Genomic DNA, 22,451 nt, shown 5'->3' with positions numbered 1-22,451 from the left:
GTGTGTGATTGAGAGTGAATATTGGTGGGCGTGGTTTATTTTTATTATCCCTTAGTGGTGAACGCCTCATGCTCTCTGGTGCCTCTCATGTTGCTCAAGGAAGCGGTAGAAATAACTGCTGATTTGCCGGACAATATAGCTGTTTCTGACGATGTACAGGATCTTACTATTCCTGTTGATGTTAAACCAGAAGTTAATTTTAATTCTGAGTTGTCCGATAAACATCAGGTTGTTACTCGTTCTGGTAGGACAAGGCGTAGACCTGCCTACTTGGATGATTTTCATACTTGATTTATGCGCTGTAACATTTTGTTTTGAATTACATTGGGAATTGTGCTATAATGTATATATTTAGGTAGGACTAGTTAGTGTTTTTAGATAGGGTTTATTTGATTTTGTAGTTGGGAATTTTTTGTATTTTTATTGTGTATTTCGTAAATAGTATGCTTTATATTTGTCATACTTTCAGGAATGCTTTCTACTGTTCAATATTTCGTTCCACTGTGTTTCATATTTTGCTAATACCTGCCGATGGACATACACAGTGTTTTTTACAAGTTTTGTATTCCTACTGTGTTAATAACTTTCCTAGGGAAAGTTCTTATTTTATTTTTTTGAGAGTAAATTTTTCTGAATTTTCTCCAATGAAAAGGGGGGTATTGTGGTGGGACTGGAGTTGTACTATATTTTATTTATATTTCTTGTCTGGTTATTGCATATGCATTGGTGTGTGGAGTCTGAGCCCTAATTTGCCCAATAGTTGTATTCAGTTACTCGACTCCAACCACCACTGCATGTGTGAACTGCCTCGGTTTCGCAGTGTCTGTCTTCTTGCTTTCGCTGTCGCCGAGTCAGGACCGTATTTTGACGCTCTTATTTTGGGGCTCCGGCAGTATGCGAACCAAGATGGCGGACATCGGAATGTAATATGTGTGCTAGGTTAGGGTTAGGCCATAATTTTAGGTATAAATACTACGGGAGGCTCTTGGCTAATCTTCGAACTGATAATAGGACTAAAATAAGGGAAATTGGAAAAAAAATATCGCCCAACCCTAACCTGTTACCCATGTTACGTTCCGATGTCCGCCATCTTGGTTCGCATACTTTGGGAGCACCCTTATTTTATCTGCTTTAAGCGTGGATTTTACACTATTTTAATAAAGTCTCTTCGTTTGCATCGTGAACTTACTTGTGTGTCTTTGCAGCACATTGGATCTTCTGAACTAATTATTACAGTATTACTAGACTGTATCAGTGGCGAGCACCTACCGGTATTCCGGTTAAGTCGTACCGTTACACAATATTCAATACATCTGATCATCGACGATAAATTGAAATAAGACCAGTCTTAAAATCAAGTGCAACTATTTCCAATTGGAAATTTTCCAATATCCTATTTTTTATAAATACCTTGTCCTCTATATTGATGACCAATTAAAATGGGCCACACATATTAACTACATCGCTGGAAAGCTGGCGCGTGCTTCCGGAATATTATTTAAACTCAGAAGAAAATTTCTCACCATGCCAGCTCTTCGAATGGTCTGTTTTTTTACTTTTCCAGTCATATCTACAGTATGGTATCATGTCATGGGGTAGCGCTTCGACAACTCTCTTTAGAAGATTGGAGGTGTTGCAAAATAAAGCAGTCAGAGCTGTATGTAATGCACCATTTCGGTCTAGACTTGACCCTTTATACCCCAGATGCAGCATAGTTGAACTTGGTCATATTCATGAAATCGAGATTTTGATGGTAAACTTCCCATAGCATTCACTGAATTTTTTTACGAAGCAGAGCACTATCCATTCCCATTCCACTAGATCAGCTTCGTCAGGTTCATTTCACGTCCCAAGATACTCGTTTAGCAGAACACAGAATTCAATCAAATGTATGGGTGTGAAGCCCTGGAATGTTTTACCTAATGCCATTACATCGCTATCGTATGGTATGTTTAAAAAAATCTGAAAGATAAATACATTAGTAACTATCTCTCTTCTTATAACCATTGAAGTACCGGTACCGGTACTCGACAGTGTCGCATATCAAATTGCTCGCTGTTAAGCAAGTCGGGCAAACAATAATAAGCGCAAGGAGTCCAATTCTAGAATACCCGCCGCATTAAATCTGGTAACTCTGAATGACTCGGTGAAATAATCTAGGTTTACCAATTTTTATGACCGTTTTTTTTTCGTCTGTTTCATCCTACTTACTGCAAGTTTTATACTCGTATAATAGGATACCGTACTGGTATTGTTTGCAATATATTCTTCGCTGTAAACTAATTAGAGTGGTAATTTTCACTCTTTTTAATTTGTATAGAACCTTTCAAAATTGTATTTGTTAGAAATATTTTGTGCGTGTTGTTCGTTTTCCTTGGTTTTTAGTTTTACATTTGCCAAATTTGCATTCTTTTTAAGTTTTTCTTGTTGTCCTCCCATTTTCTTTCTTTAGTGCATTCTCGCGTGATAGTTATATATTTATTTTGTTAAATAATCTGCGCGGTAGCCTTAATTATGTATAGTGCCGCAACTACTGGTATTCAGTAATTGTGTCTCATTTAGTTACTTTTTTTTATACTAACCTGCATCAGCTAGATGTCTCTCCTCTATAGGTCCCTCGCGACTCCGGTCGCACAATTAACATGATCAGTATATTTCGTTTGTTGTAACAGTTTTCTATATGCTTGTTTTTTGTGTTGACAAATAAAAGATTGATTGATTGATTGATATGCAAGGTTATGATATTAATGTCGACAATATTTGTAAGCATATATCAATGGACGAAAATATTTTTCACTCCGGCCACTTGCTGAACAACGATTCTCTAAAGTTGATTGATCGAATAGACAGATAGTATTTATGTATAATCTCACTGTCTCACAATCTCTCATGTTCTCTGTTTTTAATAAAAATATTTTCACGAATGTTTATTTTACTTTTGTGTATTAGGTATGATATGTTGGGGTTTTATTTATTTAAATTTGAAACTGTCCGGAATGCTCAAACAGGTGTATAAGTATAATGATATTGTTGAGTAACCAACTTACCAAGAGGGAAGTCTAATGAACTTGAAGTTAGGGCGTCGTAAACCCCGTTCTGAATTTATTTTTTAATTTGATTGACAGAATTTTAATTGTGATTTAGGATAGGTAATTTTCATTTAGTTGGCGCTGATAATGATGCACATGCATAAGGATCCGTATATAAATAGGAAATTTGAAATAGGCTCCTAACGCACTGTGTCTGCTAATTGAAAAGCGATAGCACAAGATTCAGCAGCAAATAATAAACAAAATTATTTTATAATCATGGTTTCTTTCATAAAGATTTGCTAATTATGGCAAGATATAAAGAATAAACCCTAAAAAAAAACTATTGCCGCGCGAGAAATGAATAAGAATTGTCGATTGTGATCCGATTTAAACTTATTCGCACGCAAACCAAGGCACGCCGACATTTAAAAACTACATGTCCCTGCGTAAGATCTGATATAATATGAATGTGATTGAGATATTGGGTCAAGCTGGCTCGCCAAACGGGGAAGGATATTTTGTAAGTGCTATTCTGAATTCAAACATCTACTAATCATCCACCATCAATTTGTGGTCAGTGGGTATACCCACATTTAGGAATAAAACAATCGTTCATATGTACAAACACAACCACGCATGTGGAGCCGATCAAACGCATGGGGAATGTAAAATATTGTCAAAAATCTTTTCAAAATTTACTAGAAGACTGAAAACTCCGTAACACGGTGTTTTTCATTTCATAATGTCATTATAGCAGCTGAGTATTTGTTGTCACCGCGATCGTTTTGGCATCTGACATTCTGTTTAATGTTGGTAGTTTATCAGGAAATAGGGCTCGGTTTGAGTCCTTCCATGGTCGTGGACTGGAAAGGATTCAAGACCCCCAGGTGTTATAATATACTATAATAATATTAATAACGGTTTCGGCAAAAATTCAATGTTGACAAATATTTTCGTGCGAGTATGATAAGTTGCGTACTAGTACTTTTACCGATATTTGCAGGAATTCTAACTTAAGCAGTGCAGACATGGGAGATAAACGGAAAAATGTTTGTTTTCAATATGATTATTATACAAGCACGCCGATTCCGCTTCCCCCGCAAAAACGGTCAGCGGCGTCGATCGTATGTTGGGAGTACAACGCAGTGTATTTCTCTGAACGAGTGTGCTTAAGTGACACTCAATAACATCAATGCATTGTGACCAATATGCACGATTTTCTAGTGCAGATTTGACGGGTCGTTGTTTCCTTCTTAGTGAATTTATTGAAGCCATTCAGAAAGTTCTGATTCCCGACACGACATTGTTCAGTAATGGAACGGAAACTTATTATCATTATTAGACCACAATTTTACGAATTAGAACTTTCATTACCCTCCCACAGATTTGCAAATCACTAAATTCACAAAATACATAAGTCGTATTAAGATACATTATTGAGCACGAATGTTAAAAGTACGAGGCATTTCCCGGAAATTTGCGATATTTAATATATCTAGTCATCCACGATAAATCGAACTAAGACGAGTCTTGGAATCAAGTGCAACTATTTCTCATTGATATGCGAGGTTATGATATTAATGTCGTGAATATTTGTGAGCATATATCAATAGAGGAAAATATTTTGCATCCCGGCTGCTTGCTGAACAACGATTTGCTAAAGGTGATTGATCGAATACACAGGAAGTATTCATATTTAATCTCACTGACCAACATCGGGGTTTTGGAGTGATTTCAAGATCGTGTTCTCGGTCTTCAATCAAGATATTTTTCACGAATGTTTATTTTACTTTTGTGTATTAGGTATGATATATTATGGTTCTATTTATTTAAATTCAAATTGATCCGAAATGCTCAAACAGGTGTATAAGTATAATATTAATAATAATAGTATCGTGTAATTGAGTAACCAACTTAACGAAAGGGAACCCTAATAAACTTGATGTGTTAACTTGAGGGCGTCGTAAACCCCGTTTTGAATTTTTTTTTCAATTTGATTGATCTACCTACTGCTTAAAAAACAACGTTGTTTTACAGTCATCTAACGTAACTTTTGCGACCAAATCTTTTTTGTTCTGTATGGCATTACCCTAGCGCAATTATTACCGACAGAATTTTAATTGTGATTTAGGATAGGTAATTTTCATTTATTTGGCGCTGATAATGATGCACATGCATAAGGATCCGTATATAAATAGGAAATTTGAAATAGGCTCCTAACGCACTGTGTCTGCTAATTGAAAAGCGATAGCACAAGATTCAGCAGCAAATAATAAACAAAATTATTTTATAATCATGGTTTCTTTGATAAAGATTTGCTAATAATGGCAAGATATAAAGAATGTGGCTTGGATTATATAACAGAACGACATTTATTCTTTGACGAAAACCCTTAAAAAAAAAAATAAATGATCGCGAGAAATGAATAAGAATTGTCGATTGTGATCCGATTTAAACTTACTTGCACGCAAACCAAGGCACGCCGACATTTAAAAAGTACATGACCATGCGTAAGATCTGATATGGTATATAATATAAATGTAATTGAAATATTAGGTCAAGCTAGCTCACTAAACGGGGAAGGGTTGTAAGTGCTATTTCGAATTCAAACATCTACTAATCATCCACCTTCAATTTGTGGTCAGTGGGTATACCCACATTTAGAAATAAAACAATCGTTTATATGTACAAACACAACCACGCATGTAGAGCCGATCAAACGCATGGGGAATGTAAAATATTGTCGAAAATCTTTTCAAAATTTACTAGAAGACTGAAAACTCTGCAATAACGGTGTTTTTCGTCATTATAGCAGCTGATTATTTTTTGTCATCGCGATCGTTTCGGCATCTGACATCCTGATTAATGTTGGTAGTTTATCAGGAAATAGGGCTCGGTTTGAGTCCTTCCGTGGTCGTGGACTGGAAAGGATTCGAGACCCCCAGCTCGAACACAAACCGAGCCCTCTTTATCCTGATAAACGATGCAAACTTGTTCTACCCTTGAATAAGGATGCTAAGTATGATTACTTTCAAGTATTCAATTCTTATCAGATTCCTAAATTTTCGATTCCGATTCTCGATTCCGAATCTCGATTCCTCGACATATCTTTCCGAGAAAACATACACACCTAAGCAATATTATATGAAATCAAACAATAGAGCGATGTTCGAATATATGGACGGACAAGAAGGCCAAAACTAAGTAGTATAGGTATTCAATCTGTCAGAAATAAAATTAATATTCAATTGCAAAGGTCGTTGGGCGTCCAGCGTCTTTCTGGGTGTCCAGGTCCCCTCGAATTACTTTGACGTAAACTTTGTTTAAAATAATCATAGATTGATTTATCTATTACTGTTACAATTCAAATCACGGAAATTCGTTGCTACGAAACCAGTTAAGGTTTCTCGTGCTTCCCTTCACCCTAAAGTTACACTTTCTTTTTTGCATTCTTTATTTATAAAGTGTAATATAGTATGATGGCAAATAAATGACTGATTAAGAATTATCAGAAGCGAATTAAAGTTATTGTTCGGTGTGATATTTAGTTTATACTAGATCTTTTATGACAATAATTGGCAGGCAAGTCTCTCAGTAATAACTTAAGTAGAATATCAAATTGATAACTTGATCAGATTGACAAACTATGGACCTTTCCCCGACCTTTGACCCCCAGAAAGTTCTTCCTATACTTTACCATTAGAAAATTTTCGGGGTTATTTTAAGAGTGCCTTTGCGAATTGGCGCCTGTAAAATGGGGTATGTGTTTCGAACCATCATCAGGATTCATCGCATACAACAATCTGTTTTTTAAAAGTACCGGTAAATGAATTTTAGCCTAGTTTATCACAGCTATTTTTACACTAATTTTTTATTACTGCAATTAAATTAAAACTCTTAGGAAGACAGAATGATCATTGAATTATCTGATTTATGTTTAAGTTTCCGAAACACAACTGAAACCTAACGAAGAGAGTCCAAAAACGCGGAAACGAGGTAATGTTTACGACCACGCTTGAAAATCTGTCTGAGTGAGAAAATTGTCTGAGCGGATGTGAAAGGGAGCATTGTTACGTCACTTTTTGCATCTTGCTGATTGGCCAATGTCACGAAGTTAACAAGGAAGTCGATGCTCGGGGAAAGGTCCATTGATTGAAGCAAAAAACGGAATTGGACTATTTACCTATATAAATTATTATATAATCAAAACGGATTCCTATTTCGCTGACTCTTATGTGCAGTGGCCAGAACTGCTACGCCGAAAAAGAAACTACATCAACATAATCATACTCGTAACGTAAGATCGCACATAGAAGACATATATATATATATATGCATCACGGTACGTCATTTTTAAATAAGATCTAGTAGCATAGCAATTAACTAATTCATAAGATGCGGATTATTCCTTGTGAAGTTGAGTTCCGAATGCGAGGCAATAAAAATCTATAGTAACACACATCATGCAGAATTCTAGTTATACCGTATTATACTTATCTTGTAGGTATGATTTTTCAATTCGGCATTTTCCCTTTCTGAACTTTATGTATTCAATATTCCATAAAATTGCATTCTCCCATCAGCTTCCGGTTCGTCTTAAAGAGGAATGCGATATGGATTGCGACTGTTAACGCATGGAATTAAAAGGACATTATCAGTATTATTATTACAAGTCGTGGCGATTTTAGTTACAAGGATAATGTACGCCAGACTGAAATCAATTTTTTCGAGCCTAGACAATACAGGTAGACCACAAAGGCCGAACACGATAATGCAAATAGCCTAGTTACGGAATTTAAATGAAAAATGGAAATAAGATTACAAATAATATAGATCAAATATTATAGTATGAAGATAATTACCTGCACATGTCATTATCACATCGAAACTACTGAAAATACCGACGTAAAACGGCCGGAGTGAACTTGCATCTGTTCGAACCAAACACGCACTGGCAAGGTTGAAACCAAAGTGACAGAACACGTGTAGCAAAGGCATTGTGATTCAGATTCAGATTCAGATTTTATTTTCGTCATGCAAAACCAATATACGATATGAAAAAATAAAAAAAGACATATAACAGATTACGAAGACAGATATCGGCTTGTTGCAATAGACGAGGGATCGCGAAAGACTCAAAGAGTCATCCAGTCAGCGACACCTTGTAGCTGCATTGAAGCAGCAAATATAGCAACCGAACAACTCAATATTGAATAGTCACTAAATTCGACACAATCATATATATAAAAGGGACAACAAAAAGAATGCCACAATGACCACGAAAAGTTACCTAAACATTCACTTAATTAGCCTCAATCACAAAAAGGAACAACAAAGTTTGAAAAATAAAATACAGGATGTCATAATAACTATGGAGTATTAGATATTTACCTAATTAAACTCGATCATACAGAGTAAGAACAAAATAAAATCGAAATAAACACCGAGATACTACAATGATCACATCGTATTATATGACTTAACAGCGACATCTGTAAGAAGGATATGCCTCAATGACAACAAAGAATTGCGCAATAATGCTGACTAAGCATACACAGTAAACCAATATGGCGTGCCCAGCAACGGGCTTCTGTGGGTAATTATAATTGGAGTTTACGGTAATCGCTAAAACATTAGCGATCAAAAGCATATTCAGATTTTTTTGAGTTATATTAATTTAAAAAAATATTAAAACAATAACAGATTGCACATAGCGTGAGCAAGATTTTTTATTTAGCTACATTAAGAAAAGATTAAAAATGATAATCTGATGTGACACCCTTCAGTGCCATAATCCGAATTTACAACTTCAAAGAGGTGAGTCAACCAGTGAGTGAGTTTTATTTAAAAACAAAAAAGATACGATTAAATTTAGATTATATGTGAGCATTTCAGAGACGAGAAATACCAGATATGTGCAACATTATAAAAACAATTTTTATATTAACGAAATTCCTTTCAACAATGCGACGTGACTGCGGCTATGAAGGCCGGAATGTCATTCCGCCTCTAAATATATGAAAAATTATTTTAAATATTTGAGCATACCATCGAGGCTTCTATCACGTTGAACAATAATAATTACAAAATTAATTAATTTCGTCATAAAGATGTGTTTGTGTTTTTGCCCATCTGGCCTTAATTTATAACAAAAATCATTATTCATTTTGAGTACCAGCTGTATGAAAGGATCTTGATTTAAACCCACGCTCACCTGTACGCAACGCCTTAGACCGCTGTGCCAACCAGTAACCCTGAGCATGGTAGCAAAATCAAAATATAAAATTTGTTTGAAGTATGAAAAATGAAAATGAGTAAAATAATTAAGAATTTCAAGTGTCGGATTTGGAACCAAATCCAAAAGCTTGATATAATAAAAGACATTGTGTTTGTGATCTAGGTCTGAAATGTTTACTGTAGCCCCGAGTGAGGATGGAACTCACGACCTTGAGATCATGAGACTCATGCGCTGCCTACTGCGCCATCGAGGCTCCCATTGCAGCGAGAAATATATATAACAAAATCTTTCATTTTCGCTTTTATTTAATAAGGATTTGTGTGTCAACATTGACAGAGGCGTGCCACTATGATAGTCACTCTGTCAATACGACAGAAGCATGTTACAAATACAAGTCTCAATCGAAGACTGCGACATGCACGTAGCGCCTTAGATTACATTAGACATGTGTTCTGTTCTGTCGCATCAAGATAAAATATGTTATGTGCCTCGGGTGAGGATCGAACTGACGACCTTGAGGTTATGAAACTCACGCGCTGCCAACTGCGCCACCGATGCTCCTTTTTGGCCAGCAATATATATAACAAAATCTATTAGTTTTTTCATTTATTGTTCGAATAGGATTTGTGTGCCAACAATATGACAGAAGCGGGGTAAGAACCCAAGTCTCAATCGGAGAATGCTTCGATTCAGCTTCGATAACAATAGACATGTGTTTATGTTCTTTCGCATCAGGTCTAAGTTATACGATCCGACCCGAGTTTAAGGATTTGTGTGCAAAAAATATGACAGAAGTGCACACTTTTTTTTTATATATCGGATCAGAGTACGGATGTGAAACCGGATCGGTATTATATTAATACGTCATGTCCGAGTTGTAACGGTAATACGCTTCATAAACATATCGCTGCATATGCAGCAATCATACGTATGTCAGGGGGTTGTGAACATAGCATAATTGCCGCCCCCGAAGCTTCCGTTTCATCATTTCCGACGGGGCGGTAGATGGTATTGACTTATCTAAGCTACCGTTTATGGGTAGCGGGGTATGACCTTGGGTTAATGTTACGTATATTAGCCTCGCTCATATCCGTTTAGGATTATCTTCCAGTTTGGGACTATTCCTACCTAACAACCGAGTATCTCCGTATTTATTGATTATAGTGCTCAGGAATTCTTTGTACATTTTGATTGTGGCTGTTGTTATGCAAATATCAAAAGGGCCATTATATCGGTTTTCGATATCTAATTTTATTTTCAGTTTTATTGTTTCCCGTTTCATAATAGCGAAGAGTTTGTTTGTCGCTATAAGTTGTGGTCCCGAGTGGCTATTATAGTAAATATTTTTGTTTGTAGTTTTTATCTTTTGCTGGCTGATTGCGTTCGAACAAGTTTGTAAATATTGGATGTGCTCGGTTATTTTTGAGCAGTGGAGGAAAATATGTTCAGTAGAGTCCGAATTCGCTTTACAAAATTTACAATTTAGGATCCTAATTTTTCCGAATTGATCATGGCGGAGTGAGGTGCCTTTGCGACGGTTTCCGAAAAAGTATCCATTTTGGACTATTCTGTAGCTACAGATTCTTTCTGCATTGGAGATGTAGAAGTGGGATTCAAACACACGCCTCCATCGGAGACTGCGACCTGAACGCAGCGCCTTAGACCGCTCGGCCATTCTGCCTTTCTATGCACACAGGGTAGCAAATAAAATGTAGGAACCTTATTGAAATCTTATAAAGTGAAAACGAGTGAAGTAACTCAGTGTTTTAAGAAACCGTAATTGGAATCAACTCCAAAAGCTATATATCACGATAGATATGTCAGTCTGGACTGTCGCATCAGGTCTAAAGTATTTAATGTTCCCCAAGTGAGGATTGAACTCACGACCTTGAGACTCGCACGCTGCCTACTGCGCCATAGAGGCCCCCATCACATCGGGAAATATGTTTAACAAAATCTATTATTTTTGCATTTATTGTTTAAAAAGTATTTGTGTGCCAACAGTACAACAGAAGCGTGTCACAATTCCATCAAAGCGAGCAATATATATAACAAATTACATTTTTTTCGTCATTCATTGTTCGAAAAGGTTTGGTGTGTCAACAGTATGACAGAAGCGTGTCACAAATCCAAGTCTCATTGGAAGACCGCGACATAAACGTAGCGCCTTAGATTACATTAGACATGTGTTCTGTTCTGTCGCATCAAGTCTAAAATATGTTATGTGTCTAGAGTGAGGATTGAACTCACGACCGTGAGATTATGAGACTTACGAGCTGCCTTCTGCGTCAACGAAGCTCCCATCAAAGCGAACAATATATATAACAAAATCTATTATTTTCGCATTTATTGTTCGAAAAGAATTTGCGTGGCATCATTGCATTTATTGTTTGGAAATTTGAAAAGTATTTGTGTGCCAACAGTATGACAGAAGCGTGTCACAAATCCAAGTCTCCATGGAAGCCTGCGACATAAACGTAGCGCCTTAGATCGAACTCACGACCTTGAGATTATGAGAGTCACGCACTGCCTACTGCGCAATCCAGGCTTTTATCACAAAGAGCCATATATATAAGAAAACCAATGATTAACGTCATTGATTGTTCTGAAATGACTTGTGTGCCACCATTATGAAAAGAGCGGGTTACGAAACCGAGTCTCAATCAGACACTGTGACCTGAACGCAGCAGCTCAGATTACAATAGACATGTGTTAATGTTCTTTCGCATCAGTTCTAAGTTATACGATCCGACCCGAGTTTAAGGATTTGTGTGCAAAAAATATGACAGAAATGGGATTCGAACCCACGCCTCCTGTCGCATCAGGTCTAAAGTATTTAATGTTCCCCAAGTGAGGATTGAACTCACGACCTTGAGACTCACACGCTGCCTACTGCGCAATCGAGGCTCCCATCAAAGCGAGCAATATATAGAACAAAATCTATTATGTTTGCATTTATTGTTTGAAAAGTATTTGTGTATTTATGTAGTTAAGCGTGTCACAAATCCAAGTCTCACTTGAAGACTGCGACATGGACGCAGCGCGTTAGATTACATAAGACATGTGTTCTGTTCTGTCGCATCAAGATAAAATATTTTATATGCCTCGAGTGAGGATCGAACTCACGACCTTGAGATTATGAGACTCACGCGCTGCCTACTGCGCCATCGAGGCTCCCATCAAAGCGAGCAATATATATAACAAATTCTATTGGTTCGTCATTTATTGTTCAAAAAGGATTTGCATGCCAACAGTATGACACATGCGTGTCACAAATCCAAGTCTCATTAGAATACTGCGAAATAAACGTAGCGCCTTAGATCGAACTCACGACCTTGAGACTATGAGAGTCACGCACTGCCTACTGCGCAATCCAGGCTTCTATCACGAAGAGCCATATATATAACAAAATCAATGAATAACGTCACTGATTGTTCTGAAATGACTTGTGTGCCAGCATTGTGACAAGAGCGGGTTACGAAACCAAGTCTCAATCAGACAATGCGACCTGAACGCAGCATCTTAGATTACAATAGACATGTGTTTATGTTCTTTCGCATCAGGTCTAAGTTATACGATCCGACCCGAGTTTAAGGATTTGTGTGCAAAAAATATGACAGAAATGGGATTGGAACCCACGCCTCCATCGGAGACTGCGACCTGAACGCAGCGCCTTATACCACTCGGCCATTCTGCCTTTCTATGCACAGAGGGTAGCAAATAAAATATAGGAACCCTATTGAAATCTTATAAAGTGAAAACGAGTGAAGTAATTCAGTGTTTTAGGAAACCGAAATTGGAATCAACTCCAAAAGCTAGATATCACGGTAGATATGTATTTCTGGACTGTCGCATCAGGTCTAAAGTATTTAATGTTCCCCAAGTGAGGATTGAACTCACGACCTTGAGCCTCACACGCTGCCTACTGCGCCATAGAGGCCCCCATCACATCGGGAAATATGTTCAACAAAATCTACTATTTTTGCATTTATTGTTTGAAAAGTATTTGTGTGCCAACAGTATGACAGAAGCGTGTCACAAATCCAAGTCTCACGGAAGACTGCGACATAAACGTAGCGCCTTAGATTACATTAGACATGTGTTCTGTTCTGTCGCATGAAGTCTAAAATATGTTATGTGTCTAGAGTGAGGATTGAACTCACGACCGTGAGATTATGAGACTCACGCGCTGCCTACTGCGCCATCGAGGCTCCCATCAAAGCGAGCAATATATATAACAAATTCTATTGGTTCGTCATTTATTGTTCAAAAAGGATTTGCGTGCCAACAGTATGACAGAAGCGTGTCACAAATCCAAGTCTCATTGGAAGACTGCGAAATAAACGTAGCGCCTTAGATCGAACTCACGACCTTGAGATTATGTGAGTCACGCACTGCCTACTGCACAATCCAGGCTCCTATCCCGAAAAGCCATATATATAACAAAATCAATGATTAACGTCATTGATTGTTCTGAAATGACTTGTGTGCCAGCATTATGACAAGAGCGGGTTACGAAACCAAGTCTCAATCAGACACTGCGACCTGAACGCAGCAGCTTAGATTACAATAGACATGTGTTTATGTTCTTTCGCATCAGGTCTAAGTTATACGATCCGACCCGAGTTTAAGGATTTGTGTGCAAAAAATATGACAGAAGTGGGATTCGAACCCACGCCTCCATCGGAGACTGCGACCTGAATGCAGCGCCTTAGACCGCTCGGCCATTCCGCCTTTCTGTGCACACAGGGTAGAAAATAAAATATAGGGACCCTATTGAAATCTTATAAAGTGAAAACGAGTGAAGTAATTCAGTGTTTTAGGAAACCGAAATTGGAATCAACTCCAAAAGCTAGATATCACGGTAGATATGTCTTTCTGGACTGTCGCATCAGGTTTAAAGTATTTAATGTTCCCCAAGTGAGGATTGAACTCACGACCTTGGATCTCACGCGCTGCCTACTGCGCCATCGAGGCTCCCATCAAAGCGAGCAATAAATATAACAAATTCTATTTGTTTCGTCATTTATTGTTCGAAAAGGGTTTGTGTGCCAACGGTATGACAGAAGCGTGTCACAAATCCAAGTCTCATGGAAGACTGCGACATAAACGTAGCGCCTTAGATTACATTAGACATGTGTTCTGTTCTGTCGCATCAAGATAAAATATGTTATGTGTCTAGAGTGAGGATTGAACTCACGACCGTGAGATTATGAGACTCACGAGCTGCCTACTGCGTCATCGAGGCTCCCATCAAATCGAGCAATATATATAAAAAAATCTATTATTTTCGCATTTATTGTTCGAAAAAGATTTGTGTGCCATCAGTATGACAGAAGCGTGTCACAAATTCAAGTCTCAATGGAAGATTGCGAAATAAACGTAGCGCTTTAGATTACATTAGACATGTGTTCTTTCTGTCGCATCAAGTCTAAAATAGTTATGTGCCTCGACTGAGGATCGAACTCACGACCTTGAGATTATGAGACTCACGCGCTGCCTACTGCGCCATCGAGGCTCCCATCAAAGCGAGCAATATTTATAACAAATTCTATTTGTTTCGTCATTTATTGTTCAAAAAGAATTTGTGTGCCAACGGTATGACAGATGCGTGTCACAAATCCAAGTCTCAATGGAAGACTGCGACATGAACGTGGCGCCTTAGACCGCTCAGCCATTCTGCACTGCTATGCACACAGGGTAGCAAATAAAATATAGGAATCTTATTGAAATCTTATAAAGTGAAAACGAGTGAAGTAATTCAGTGTTTTAAGAAACCGAAATTGGAATCAACTCCAAAAGCTAGATATCACGGTAGATATGTCTTTCTGGACTGTCGCATCAGGTCTAAAGTATTTAATGTTCCCCAAGTGAGGATTGAACTCACGACCTTGAGACTCGCAGCCCCCCATCACATCGGGAAAAAATGTTCAACAAAATCTATTATTTCGTCATTCATTGTTTGAAAAGTATTTGTGTGCCAACAGTATGACAGAAGCGTGTCACAAATCTAAGTCTCACTAGAAGACTGCGACATGGACGCAGCGACTTAGATTACATTAGACATGTGTCCTGTTCTGTCACATCAAGTCTGAAATAATTATATGCCTCGAGTGAGGATCGAACTCACGACCTTGAGATTATGAGACTCACGCGCTGCCTACTGCACCATCGAGGCTCCCTTCAAAGCGGGCAATATATATAAAAATTACACTTGTTTCGTCATTCATTGTTCGAAAAGGTTTTGTGTGCCAACAGTATGACAGAAGCGTGTTACAAATCCAAGTCTCATGGAAGACTGCGACATAAACGTAGCGCCTCAGATTACATTAGACATGTGTTCTTTCTGTCGCATCAAGTCTTAAAGATTTATGTGCCTCGAGTGAGGATCGAACTCACGACCTTGAGATTATGAGACTCACGCGCTGCCTACTGCGCCATCGAGGCTCCCATCAAAGCGAGCAATATATATAACAAATCTTATTTGTTTCGTCATCTATTGTTCAAAACGAATTTGTGTGCCAACGGTATGACAGATGCGTGTCACAAATCCAAGTGTCAATGGAAGACTGCGACATGAACGTAGCGTCTTATATTAGATTAGACATGTGTTCTTTCTGTCGCATGAAGTCTAAAATATTTATGTGCCTCGAGTGAGGATAGAACTTACGACCTTGAGATTATGAGACTCACGCGCTGCCTACTGCGCCATCGAGGCTCCCATCAAAGCGAGCAATATATATAACAAATTCTATTGGTTCGTCATTTATTGTTCAAAAAGGATTTGCGTGCCAACAGTATGACAGAAGCGTGTCACAAATCCAAGTCTCATTGGAAGACTGCGAAATAAACGTAGCGCCTTAGATCGAACTCACGACCTTGAGATTATGTGAGTCACGCACTGCCTACTGCACAATCCAGGCTCCTATCCCGAAAAGCCATATATATAACAAAATCAATGATTAACGTCATTGATTGTTCTGAAATGACTTGTGTGCCAGCATTATGACAAGAGCGGGTTACGAAACCGAGTCTCAATCAGACACTGTGACCTGAACGCAGCAGCTCAGATTACAATAGACATGTGTTAATGTTCTTTCGCATCAGTTCTAAGTTATACGATCCGACCCGAGTTTAAGGATTTGTGTGCAAAAAATATGACAGAAATGGGATTCGAACCCACGCCTCCTGTCGCATCAGGTCTAAAGTATTTAATGTTCCCCAAGTGAGGATTGAACTCACGACCTTGAGACTCACACGCTGCCTACTGCGCAATCGAGGCTCCCATCAAAGCGAGCAATATATAGAACAAAATCTATTATGTTTGCATTTATTGTTTGAAAAGTATTTGTGTATTTATGTAGTTAAGCGTGTCACAAATCCAAGTCTCACTTGAAGACTGCGACATGGACGCAGCGCGTTAGATTACATAAGACATGTGTTCTGTTCTGTCGCATCAAGATAAAATATTTTATATGCCTCGAGTGAGGATCGAACTCACGACCTTGAGATTATGAGACTCACGCGCTGCCTACTGCGCCATCGAGGCTCCCATCAAAGCGAGCAATATATATAACAAATTCTATTGGTTCGTCATTTATTGTTCAAAAAGGATTTGCGTGCCAACAGTATGACAGAAGCGTGTCACAAATCCAAGTCTCATTGGAAGACTGCGAAATAAACGTAGCGCCTTAGATCGAACTCACGACCTTGAGATTATGTGAGTCACGCACTGCCTACTGCACAATCCAGGCTCCTATCCCGAAAAGCCATATATATAACAAAATCAATGATTAACGTCATTGATTGTTCTGAAATGACTTGTGTGCCAGCATTATGACAAGAGCGGGTTACGAAACCAAGTCTCAATCAGACACTGCGACCTGAACGCAGCAGCTTAGATTACAATAGACATGTGTTTATGTTCTTTCGCATCAGGTCTAAGTTATACGATCCGACCCGAGTTTAAGGATTTGTGTGCAAAAAATATGACAGAAGTGGGATTCGAACCCACGCCTCTATCGGAGACTGCGACCTGAATGCAGCGCCTTAGACCGCTCGGCCATTCCGCCTTTCTGTGCACACAGGGTAGAAAATAAAATATAGGGACCCTATTGAAATCTTATAAAGTGAAAACGAGTGAAGTAATTCAGTGTTTTAGGAAACCGAAATTGGAATCAACTCCAAAAGCTAGATATCACGGTAGATATGTCTTTCTGGACTGTCGCATCAGGTTTAAAGTATTTAATGTTCCCCAAGTGAGGATTGAACTCACGACCTTGGATCTCACGCGCTGCCTACTGCGCCATCGAGGCTCCCATCAAAGCGAGCAATAAATATAACAAATTCTATTTGTTTCGTCATTTATTGTTCGAAAAGGGTTTGTGTGCCAACGGTATGACAGAAGCGTGTCACAAATCCAAGTCTCATGGAAGACTGCGACATAAACGTAGCGCCTTAGATTACATTAGACATGTGTTCTGTTCTGTCGCATCAAGATAAAATATGTTATGTGTCTAGAGTGAGGATTGAACTCACGACCGTGAGATTATGAGACTCACGAGCTGCCTACTGCGTCATCGAGGCTCCCATCAAATCGAGCAATATATATAAAAAAATCTATTATTTTCGCATTTATTGTTCGAAAAAGATTTGTGTGCCATCAGTATGACAGAAGCGTGTCACAAATTCAAGTCTCAATGGAAGATTGCGAAATAAACGTAGCGCTTTAGATTACATTAGACATGTGTTCTTTCTGTCGCATCAAGTCTAAAATAGTTATGTGCCTCGACTGAGGATCGAACTCACGACCTTGAGATTATGAGACTCACGCGCTGCCTACTGCGCCATCGAGGCTCCCATCAAAGCGAGCAATATTTATAACAAATTCTATTTGTTTCGTCATTTATTGTTCAAAAAGAATTTGTGTGCCAACGGTATGACAGATGCGTGTCACAAATCCAAGTCTCAATGGAAGACTGCGACATGAACGTGGCGCCTTAGACCGCTCAGCCATTCTGCACTGCTATGCACACAGGGTAGCAAATAAAATATAGGAATCTTATTGAAATCTTATAAAGTGAAAACGAGTGAAGTAATTCAGTGTTTTAAGAAACCGAAATTGGAATCAACTCCAAAAGCTAGATATCACGGTAGATATGTCTTTCTGGACTGTCGCATCAGGTCTAAAGTATTTAATGTTCCCCAAGTGAGGATTGAACTCACGACCTTGAGACTCGCAGCCCCCCATCACATCGGGAAAAAATGTTCAACAAAATCTATTATTTCGTCATTCATTGTTTGAAAAGTATTTGTGTGCCAACAGTATGACAGAAGCGTGTCACAAATCTAAGTCTCACTAGAAGACTGCGACATGGACGCAGCGACTTAGATTACATTAGACATGTGTCCTGTTCTGTCACATCAAGTCTGAAATAATTATATGCCTCGAGTGAGGATCGAACTCACGACCTTGAGATTATGAGACTCACGCGCTGCCTACTGCACCATCGAGGCTCCCTTCAAAGCGGGCAATATATATAAAAATTACACTTGTTTCGTCATTCATTGTTCGAAAAGGTTTTGTGTGCCAACAGTATGACAGAAGCGTGTTACAAATCCAAGTCTCATGGAAGACTGCGACATAAACGTAGCGCCTCAGATTACATTAGACATGTGTTCTTTCTGTCGCATCAAGTCTTAAAGATTTATGTGCCTCGAGTGAGGATCGAACTCACGACCTTGAGATTATGAGACTCACGCGCTGCCTACTGCGCCATCGAGGCTCCCATCAAAGCGAGCAATATATATAACAAATCTTATTTGTTTCGTCATCTATTGTTCAAAACGAATTTGTGTGCCAACGGTATGACAGATGCGTGTCACAAATCCAAGTGTCAATGGAAGACTGCGACATGAACGTAGCGTCTTATATTAGATTAGACATGTGTTCTTTCTGTCGCATGAAGTCTAAAATATTTATGTGCCTCGAGTGAGGATAGAACTTACGACCTTGAGATTATGAGACTCACGCGCTGCCTACTGCGCCATCGAGGCTCCCATCAAAGCGAGCAATATATATAACAAATTCTATTGGTTCGTCATTTATTGTTCAAAAAGGATTTGCGTGCCAACAGTATGACAGAAGCGTGTCACAAATCCAAGTCTCATTGGAAGACTGCGAAATAAACGTAGCGCCTTAGATCGAACTCACGACCTTGAGATTATGTGAGTCACGCACTGCCTACTGCACAATCCAGGCTCCTATCCCGAAAAGCCATATATATAACAAAATCAATGATTAACGTCATTGATTGTTCTGAAATGACTTGTGTGCCAGCATTATGACAAGAGCGGGTTACGAAACCAAGTCTCAATCAGACACTGCGACCTGAACGCAGCAGCTTAGATTACAATAGACATGTGTTTATGTTCTTTCGCATCAGGTCTAAGTTATACGATCCGACCCGAGTTTAAGGATTTGTGTGCAAAAAATATGACAGAAGTGGGATTCGAACCCACGCCTCCATCGGAGACTGCGACCTGAATGCAGCGCCTTAGACCGCTCGGCCATTCCGCCTTTCTATGCACACAGGGTAGAAAATAAAATATAGGGACACTATTGAAATCTTATAAAGTGAAAACGAGTGAAGTAATTCAGTGTTTTAGGAAACCGAAATTGGAATCAACTCCAAAAGCTAGATATCACGGTAGATGTCTTTCTGGACTGTCGCATCAGGTTTAAAGTATTTAATGTTCCCCAAGTGAGGATTGAACTCACGACCTTGGATCTCACGCGCTGCCTACTGCGCCATCGAGGCTCCCATCAAAGCGAGCAATATATATAACAAATTCTATTTGTTTCGTCATTTATTGTTCGAAAAGGGTTTGTGTGCCAACAGTATGACAGAAGCGTGTCACAAATCCAAGTCTCATGGAAGACTGCGACATAAACGTAGCGCCTTAGATTACATTAGACATGTGTTCTGTTCTGTCGCATCAAGATAAAATATGTTATGTGTCTAGAGTGAGGATTGAACTCACGACCGTGAGATTATGAGACTCACGAGCTGCCTACTGCGTCATCGAGGCTCCCATCAAATCGAGCAATATATATAAAAAAATCTATTATTTTCGCATTTATTGTTCGAAAAAGATTTGTGTGCCATCAGTATGACAGAAGCGTGTCACAAATTCAAGTCTCAATGGAAGATTGCGAAATAAACGTAGCGCCTTAGATTACATTAGACATGTGTTCTTTCTGTCGCATCAAGTCTAAAATACTTATGTGCCTCGACTGAGGATCGAACTCACGACCTTGAGATTATGAGACTCACGCGCTGCCTACTGCGCCATCGAGGCTCCCATCAAAGCGAGCAATATTTATAACAAATTCTATTTGTTTCGTCATTTATTGTTCAAAAATAATTTGTGTGCCAACGGTATGACAGATGCGTGTCACAAATCCAAGTCTCAATGGAAGACTGCGACATGAACGTGGCGCCTTAGACCGCTCAGCCATTCTGCACTGCTATGCACACAGGGTAGCAAATAAAATATAGGAATCTTATTGAAATCTTATAAAGTGAAAACGAGTGAAGTAATTCAGTGTTTTAAGAAACCGAAATTGGAATCAACTCCAAAAGCTAGATATCACGGTAGATATGTCTTTCTGGACTGTCGCATCAGGTCTAAAGTATTTAATGTTCCCCAAGTGAGGATTGAACTCACGACCTTGAGACTCGCAGCCCCCCATCACATCGGGAAAAAATGTTCAACAAAATCTATTATTTCGTCATTCATTGTTTGAAAAGTATTTGTGTGCCAACACTGCAGTGTTAACTCTAAGCGAATTATGAGTGCGAAAGTGCTTCGCAGTCGAAAAAAAAAGTGCGAAAGTGCTTTTGCCGATTTTAACAAGTTAGGTGCTCTAGCCTTTCATATAACCCATTTAAAACGGCATAGATACTCGAAAAAGCGCTCCTCCGGTTAATATTATGAATTAAAGAGAAGCCTTTCCTTTAACCGAGTTCCCTTTAAGCGAATTCATGTTTAATTGAAACAAGCGAATTCATCGGCAACGAAAAGACATCTGCTAACACTTGCCGCGAACAAAACTTTCATGCAATGTATCACGGTGTCAGTTGCTTACTCGGTGAACAGCAAAGGCTTTCACATTTGTTACTCCTTCCATCTAACAGACAACAATTGATACACGTAGGCTGGAAACCATATTAGTTACAGGGTGGATCATTTGTACAAATTCCGTGCAAAATAATCCCCCCCAATAATATAAATAGCAATCAACTAATTAGGGTTAGGTGCGCTGGAAATTCAACTTTTCGATTTATCCCTAAACCTAAACTGATAATTATTAATTTGTGATTTTTAACCACTTTGAAAGTCGCCACCCGCTGTTTTAAAAGATAGGTTAACCTACGTTCCCTCCCAAATATTACACAGGATACTCCCCTGTTTTAGGAGATAGGTTGACCTACTTTCCTTTCAAACTTTTTTCTCCGAAATATTATACAAGATCACTTTGAAAATCCTCCCCTTTCGTGAGCTGGCGTGACCTAATTTCTCATTTACATTTATATTATACTATTTTAGAGCTTACCCAAAGACAAGTAATTTTTAAATGTCGGCATGCCTTGGTTTGCGTGCGAGTTAGTTTAAATCGGGCAGAAAACATCATATATTGGCAAAATGTTTAGTAATGCCACGTACTTTCAGCATTCATAAATGGCACTCTTTGTAATGCTGCTGACCTAGTATCAAATATTCGCATCACAACGCCACTTGCGAGGTTTCCATATATTTCAATTACACTAATAGGAACGATGACACCACAGAGTTTTCTTTTGCAAAGGTACACGAAATATAACGAGGGTGTTTCTTGAAAAAAACATGAATATAAAAAATAAACGAATGATATGATAGTGGATCCCAAATAATATTGAGAGTGTCTCGAAATACCAATCCATTTCATAAATAATTTTTATTTGACCACATGAACGCTGATATACGCATTCTCAGATATCGGACATCCAGTCGCTATATTCAATCGTTCATATGCACAAATCTCACATTAATAGTAATTGCTACCCACGTTTGTAAAGTTTAGAAACCAACAAACAGAAAATAACTTATCCTAAAACACAATTAAAATTCAGTCGGCA

At 38.6% G+C, this 22,451-nt stretch overlaps 13 non-coding genes across 13 annotated transcripts; all 13 read right to left on the bottom strand.

Moving 5' to 3' along the window:
* Positions 1-12,371: 12,371 nt before the first annotated feature.
* Positions 12,372-12,444, bottom strand: Trnam-cau (transfer RNA methionine (anticodon CAU)). The gene has a single exon. It is a non-coding gene; the product is annotated as a tRNA-Met (tRNA).
* Positions 12,445-12,884: 440 nt separating this feature from the next.
* On the bottom strand, positions 12,885-12,967 carry Trnal-cag (transfer RNA leucine (anticodon CAG)). The gene has a single exon. It is a non-coding gene; the product is annotated as a tRNA-Leu (tRNA).
* Positions 12,968-13,921: 954 nt separating this feature from the next.
* Trnal-cag (transfer RNA leucine (anticodon CAG)) lies at positions 13,922-14,004 on the bottom strand. The gene has a single exon. It is a non-coding gene; the product is annotated as a tRNA-Leu (tRNA).
* Positions 14,005-14,715: 711 nt separating this feature from the next.
* Positions 14,716-14,788, bottom strand: Trnam-cau (transfer RNA methionine (anticodon CAU)). Its single transcript has one exon. It is a non-coding gene; the product is annotated as a tRNA-Met (tRNA).
* A 587-nt stretch (positions 14,789-15,375) lies between these two features.
* On the bottom strand, positions 15,376-15,448 carry Trnam-cau (transfer RNA methionine (anticodon CAU)). Its single transcript has one exon. It is a non-coding gene; the product is annotated as a tRNA-Met (tRNA).
* Positions 15,449-15,644: 196 nt separating this feature from the next.
* Positions 15,645-15,717, bottom strand: Trnam-cau (transfer RNA methionine (anticodon CAU)). The gene has a single exon. It is a non-coding gene; the product is annotated as a tRNA-Met (tRNA).
* Positions 15,718-16,746: 1,029 nt separating this feature from the next.
* On the bottom strand, positions 16,747-16,819 carry Trnam-cau (transfer RNA methionine (anticodon CAU)). The gene has a single exon. It is a non-coding gene; the product is annotated as a tRNA-Met (tRNA).
* Positions 16,820-17,259: 440 nt separating this feature from the next.
* Positions 17,260-17,342, bottom strand: Trnal-cag (transfer RNA leucine (anticodon CAG)). The gene has a single exon. It is a non-coding gene; the product is annotated as a tRNA-Leu (tRNA).
* A 711-nt stretch (positions 17,343-18,053) lies between these two features.
* On the bottom strand, positions 18,054-18,126 carry Trnam-cau (transfer RNA methionine (anticodon CAU)). The gene has a single exon. It is a non-coding gene; the product is annotated as a tRNA-Met (tRNA).
* Positions 18,127-18,713: 587 nt separating this feature from the next.
* Positions 18,714-18,786, bottom strand: Trnam-cau (transfer RNA methionine (anticodon CAU)). Its single transcript has one exon. It is a non-coding gene; the product is annotated as a tRNA-Met (tRNA).
* A 196-nt stretch (positions 18,787-18,982) lies between these two features.
* Trnam-cau (transfer RNA methionine (anticodon CAU)) lies at positions 18,983-19,055 on the bottom strand. The gene has a single exon. It is a non-coding gene; the product is annotated as a tRNA-Met (tRNA).
* Positions 19,056-19,766: 711 nt separating this feature from the next.
* Trnal-cag (transfer RNA leucine (anticodon CAG)) lies at positions 19,767-19,849 on the bottom strand. The gene has a single exon. It is a non-coding gene; the product is annotated as a tRNA-Leu (tRNA).
* Positions 19,850-20,558: 709 nt separating this feature from the next.
* On the bottom strand, positions 20,559-20,631 carry Trnam-cau (transfer RNA methionine (anticodon CAU)). Its single transcript has one exon. It is a non-coding gene; the product is annotated as a tRNA-Met (tRNA).
* Between the last annotated feature and the right edge of the window lie 1,820 nt (positions 20,632-22,451).

The sequence above is a fragment of the Styela clava genome, chromosome 10 (genome assembly GCF_964204865.1).
Source record: "Styela clava chromosome 10, kaStyClav1.hap1.2, whole genome shotgun sequence".
In the NCBI taxonomy this organism is placed as follows: Eukaryota; Metazoa; Chordata; class Ascidiacea; order Stolidobranchia; family Styelidae; genus Styela; species Styela clava.
This window is presented reverse-complemented; position numbering and strand designations above follow the sequence as displayed.